This window comes from Carlito syrichta, unplaced genomic scaffold, assembly GCF_000164805.1.
Source record: "Carlito syrichta isolate Samal-C Ts95f unplaced genomic scaffold, Tarsius_syrichta-2.0.1 Scaffold301769, whole genome shotgun sequence".
In the NCBI taxonomy this organism is placed as follows: Eukaryota; Metazoa; Chordata; class Mammalia; order Primates; family Tarsiidae; genus Carlito; species Carlito syrichta.
In genome coordinates, this window is record NW_007245865.1 from 169,997 (window position 1) to 176,402 (window position 6,406).

Sequence of the window (6,406 nt, forward strand, 5' to 3'; positions counted from 1 at the left end):
ATAAGCATGAAAAATAAATAAGTTTTTTATTCACTTTTGTGCTACCTATGACTGTGTTTTCATTACAATGATGGGATGAGTAGATGAGACAGAGACTGTATGGCCTAAAGACTAAGACACTTTCTTTTCTTTATTTAAGTTTTATTATTATTATTATTATTATTATTAGAGATGAGGTCTCGCTGTGTTATTCAGGCTGGTCTTGAACTCCTGGGTTCAAGCAATTCTCCCACCTCGGCCTCTAGAGTGTGGGGATTACAGGCGTGAGCCACTGCACCTGACCCCAAAGCCTAAGATATTTTCTATCTGGCTCTTTATAGAAAAGTTTGCCAACCCTTGCTCCCCACCATACCTGAAGATGAACTGAACTTTGCAACTTATGTTAAGTGTGTGCAATAAGAGAAGTGATTGTTTACTGCTTCCTGCCCAAACCACTATTTCCTTATAGACTTGCCTTGTATTCTCTGAGAGGAGATACAGCGCTTCGTTCGGAATGGATGGTTTTATCACTTCTGGTGGCTCCCTTCAGCACAGCTGCCCTTCATCTCCCAGGTCATATTGATCCTTTCTATGGCAGGTGTCATGCTGCTTGATCCAACCTATATGTTCTTGAAAAGCTGATGTAAATCAAAGTTGGGAACAGTGCAACACATTTTCTGTTCATTTGTATTATAATCTGTGTGTTGCTTTATCCACTTGCGAGGGCCCATAACTCTTGATAAAATGTTACATGACTGCTTTTTCAGGACATCATCACCTCCCCCAGGTACTAGCCCTGATGTGTCTGTCCAACCGCCATCATTCTACAGAGCGAGCTGCATCTAATTGTGACAGCTACCATTTAAAAACAAACACACAAAGAAACAGGTATGCTGCTGCACAAAATGAATAATCTTCTCTGATTAAAATAATTGAACTGTGAAATTTAGTACTAAAATGTTCTTACATTGAAGCCACCTTATTGTGAGCAACAGTGAATATTTGTGGACTACCTATTTTATGTAAAACATTGTCTTGGGGAGCACTGATGATTTTTCATCGTTATTTCAAGACACTAAAATGGCGATGCTAAAATAATAAACACTTATCCTTGTCATCATTATTAGAAAATAGCGACCAGTTACAGGAGGGCTAACTGCTTGCTGGTTTTCTGCTAAGTGCTTAACCAGTATGGCTTAATCAATCCACTCACTCTATGAATTCCATTCTATTTGACAATGTCTACTTTGCAATGTCTACTTTTATAATGTATATTTTACATGACTAGAAGAAAAAGAGTCAGTCCACTTGTTTGTTATTAAATATATAAGAAAGAAGCTTAATTGATGGGTTTCTTTTATTTTGTAAGTGGTTTTAGAATGATGTATGTCTGAGAGTATAATTTTTTTTAAAAGCTATAGTGATGTATCTCAAAACCAAAGAGTTCCATGAATAAAGGATTGCATCTGGGATACTCGAAGTCATGTATTTAAGACCAGAAAACTGAGCCATGTGAGATGAAATCTAAATATTTGTGGGGCATTCATTTATTCACTATTGTCTTTATGTATTGAATATTTGCTTCAATCACCTTTCTCATAAACAAGGAGGTATTCAACAAGCAAGTAAGCTGAAGATTATGAAAAGAGCTTCAAACAACATGAACAGGGTGATGATATAAGTAATAATAGAGATGAACATAAGGCTGGTCACATGAGGTTCTTCTGAGTAGTAAGACTTAAGTTCATAGTTTAAGAATGAAAGGACCTGTCACGTGAGATGGTGTGGGACGGGTGGTACATTTAGGTAAAAGGAACAGCATATTCTGAGATGGGAAAGAGCCTGACCCTAAACTCATTGATCCATGGGCTTTTTTCCTGCCCAGGAGAAAGATCTGGGGCCTGTCCACCTTCTTTCTTTTGTTGGCCTCTACAAGGAACACTGCACAAGTTTATTAAAATGTTTCCATCATTAGAATAATTAGCAACTATATAGCCACACTTAAAATTGCTATAATATTAATTAATGCAGAAAATGTCTTTTTTTTGAGTTGGAGTCTCACTCTGTCACCAGACTGGAGTGCAGTGACCGCTCCCGGTCACCGCAGCCTTGACCTGTTGGGCTCAGCGATCCTTCCGCCTCAGCTTTCCAAGTAGCTGGAACTACAGACGTGCACTACCACGCCCGGTTGATTTTTGATTTATTGTAGAGATGAGGTCTTGCCAAGTTGCCCAGGCGGGTCTTGAACCCGCGGGCTCAGGCAATCCACTCACCTCAGCCTCCCAAAGTGTGGCTGAAAATGTCTTTAAAAAAAAAAAAATCCCAAGCCAGGTGTGGTGGTTCATACCTGTAATCCCACTACTTGGGAGGCCAAGGCAGGAGGATTGCTTCAGTCAAGGAGCTTAAGACTAGCCTGGGCAACACAGAGAGATCTTGTCTCTACAAAAAAAAATCAAAAAATCGGCCAGGCGTGGTGGTGCAAGTCCCAGTTACTTGGGAGACTGAGGTAGGAGGGTTTCTTGAGATTGAGGCTGTGGTGAACCGTGATCATGCCACTGCACTCCAGCCTGGGCAAAAGAGTGAGACCCTGTCTCAAAAAAACAAAATCCCAAGCTTTTGTAGTCATAGGAAGCCATTGTGTACACATCAGCAGATTCCTGGAGGGCCAGTCATGGGCTTTCCATGGACAGGTGTAGTCTGTGTTCCTTCAGCCAATTCCCAGCTCAGCCTTCTGCGGGCTGTGTGTTTTTAGGCAATTTACATAACCTCTCTGGTTTTTAGTTTATTAGCAAAACAGGGTGAAAAAACATGTACTTAAATATTACTATGAAAACAGATTAAATATTTTGAAAGTAACTGGTACTATGCTTGGCACAAAGTAGGTATTTAAATATTAATTATAATATGACAGATCATTTATGCATGTTACTAATAGCAATGATTTATGTTTATTGAGAACTTACTGTGTATCATAGTTATACCTGCAATGTACAACTTGCGATGTTTTAAACTCTTTTGCATCCTCACAAGAATCCTATGGAACGATTTGGCATGCTATATATGTTTCCTTATTTCACGTCTAAGGACCTTAAAGCTCAGATTTTGTAACTTGTCCAAGATCAGCGAGCCAGGACTCAGACCAGGTGGTCTGGCTTTGGAGTCTGTGTCTTATTGACTACCTTTTCTTTTCTTTTTTGAGTTGGAGTCTCATTCTGTCACCCAGGTTGGAGTGCAGTGGCACGATTGCGACTCACTGCAGCCTTGACCTCCTGTGCTCGGGAAATCCTTCTGCCTCCTAGGTAGTACTACAGTAATAGGTCACCAAGCCCAGCCACATTTTAAAATTTTTTGTAGAGATGAGGTCCCCTTATGTTGCCCAGGCTAGTCTCAAATTCCTGGGCTCAAGCAATCCTCCATGTTGGCCTCCCAAAACGCTAGGATTATAGGCCTAATGATTACCTTTTGATGATGCTTTCTGATTTAAAAAGTAATGGTTGAAAACTGAATCTTGCTGGTTTCTCATGGAAGCACCACCCATGCAATGAGTACTTTGGGGTGAAATCAGAAGCGAAGAATTGGCTTACTTCACACAACTCATGCTTTCAATACATTCTGTTTCTTTTCTTTTCTTATGATCCAGAGATCTTTTATTTTTGACACGTATTAAGCCATGAATTCATAGGGAATAGGTTGCAGAAGCTTGGGCTCCTTTCTGTTGGTTCTCACAAAGTGTGCTTCTCTGGGTGGAGCAGGCTGGCGCTTTAGCTGAATCCACGTGCCTTTCTCCTTGGCTTCCTTCTTTTTCTAGTCATTTTCTTTCACGCGTATCAGGAACCTATCTCAACTCTTCGAGTGCTTAATATGCTCAGTACACGCATTATTCTCTTCGCAAGAATCTTGCCCTTGACATGTTGGTTAACAACAGTGCCAACAGCATGCTGGGTGACACTGTAGACTCTTCCTGTCTTGCCATGGTAACATTTGTGGGGCATTCCTTTCCGAACAGTACCCATTCCCTTGATGTCTACCATATCACCTTTTTTGTAGCTTCGCATGTATGTGGCCAAAGGAACAACTCCAAGTTTTCTGAACGGCCTGGAGAACATGGACCGCGTGCCCTTCCTCTTTCCCTTTGTGTTCGTCATTTTGGTGAATTACTGGGTGATGGTGGTTCCGACCGAAAGGACACATTCTAAGTGACCTCTCTGGTAGACTCAGGCCAGTTTTCAAAATAAATAAAGAAAGAAATAAAAGACAAATTGGCCATTAAGACATATAGCTTGTTATTATAAAGGGCCCTGCCTGTGTCTCACATAGGGGTTTACACAACAATTTATTGTCAAACAGATAGCAGCATGTAAATTTCTAAGAATCAACCTGGCATCACTGGAAAATCATGCCCCTGAGACCTGGATATTGTAGACAGTGCCACAGCAGCTGAATCATAAAGACTTTTATGGATCAATAACCCGCACCCTTGCTGCATTACAAAGCATCTTCATCAACAAAGAGAGTTTCAGGGAGTCACAAAGGCACAGTGGGATTATTAGAACAGGTGGGTTTTGCGTGTGTGTATGTATTTTATTTTTCACAAGGTTATTGCTGCATAGAAACATCATGATTTAATGTTGATATTTCAATATAGAAAATGACACAGCATCCAAATATACGATGCTGTCTTTCTCTTCCTTTCTGGGGCAATAGAGTGCTTTTCCTCCTTATCATTAAATCACAAAAGGAAGGATAAGTTACAGGAATGCATTCGGTTTTGAACAACAATGTGTTTTAAGTTTTTATTCTGACCATTATTCTGAGGCTTGGTTTCTTCATCTGTGAATTTTAAGATAAAAAGAATAACTTTATAAAGTTCTTAACCGCCAAAGTACACATCCCACTGAACTACTTACCTGAGGAAAATATGACAGAGGAGTTATTCCATTGCTTTATTTTAAATGAAGTTGAGATTGTTAGTTACCTTTCTTTGCTGTAGAGCCTAACATAAGAGAAACAAGGAAATCTATACATCTATCAAATGAGAAATTTAAAAAGTATAAGTGATTTTTGGGCTAGGTGCAGTGACTCATGGCTGTAGTCTCAGCAGTCTGGGAGGCCAAGGTGGGAAAATTGCTTGAGCCCAGGAGTTTGAGAACAGCCTAGACAACATAGCAAGATCTCATCTCTACAAAAAAATTAGTGGGGTGTGGTGGTGCTGGTCTTAGTTCCAGTTACTTGGGAGGCTGAAGTGGAAGGATTTTCTGAATTCAAGAGGTCGAGACTCTGGTGAGCCATGACTGTCACTGCACTCCAGCTTGAGTGACAGAGTGAGACTCTGATTCAAAACATTTTTTTAAGGTTGCTTCCATCTAACGGTTGGGAATTGATTAAGGAACTATTAAGAAAGAAATTGTATTGAGTACCTATTATGTGGCAGATGGCTTATACACACTAATTCATATAGTTTTTACAATAGCTATAAAGGCATTTTTATCCATATGCTACAGGTGAGGTTATCAAGACTCAGACTTTTAACTAACTAGCTGAAGTTAACAAAGGCATTAAAAAGTAGCAGAGTAGGGATTTGAACCTAGATTTGTGTGAATTCCAAAACCCTCTTTCTACTTCCTTACTGCCTCTCTGTTTTAATTTGCTTTGGAGCAATCTTGGCATCATCTATTTGACTGAATATTAGTCAACTATTCTCATGATTACATAATCTGGCATCTATATAACCTGACAATGATGTGGTGGTTGAAATAACCTAGTATTTATATAACCAGATGCTTATTTTTTTTAAGTGGCCTATAACCACAGGTGGTTTAACTGATTTGACAGGTTAATATAGCAAAAACCAACAAAACAGAAAAATCTCTTTAACACAGTTTTTAACTGAATTTACCAATGTTTAATTAAAACGTTAGACCTGGATGATATATGTACATCCAGACTGAATATTTACCTACAGAAACGAGTACTGAAATAGTAAATACTATATACTCTATTTAGTAAAATATGACTGATGAATAGTAAACACAACCAACTGTGACATTAAGGATTTGTATTATCATGTCAATGGAAATTGTATAAAATCAATGAGATGTCCCGACCAGCGGGACAAGTAAAACGTGGGCACGAGGAGGACTACCTGCTGCTGGTGAAAAGAGAGAGAGAGACCAAGAGAGAAAGAGACAGGAGACACGCAGAATGGAGGCAAGACAGTGTTCTGATCAAGCCTCCAAATTTTATTGTTAGGCGATTGCTTATATACATAGCAAAGAGGGGCGGGCTGAAATAGGGCGTGTGGCGGCTTATGATAGGAGGAAGAGTAGTGGGTGGTATGAGGAGAGGAGGTGGGAGGGGTGTTGTGGCTTGGCGCGCGCGGGCTTTTCGGAGGACAAAGAAGAAGGCTTATATGAGATGATTGCTATTT

General features: G+C 39.8%; 1 pseudogene; it reads right to left on the bottom strand.

Annotated features, from left to right (window-relative positions):
• Positions 1 to 3,642: 3,642 nt before the first annotated feature.
• On the bottom strand, positions 3,643 to 4,127 carry LOC110595409 (annotated as a pseudogene).
• Between the last annotated feature and the right edge of the window lie 2,279 nt (positions 4,128 to 6,406).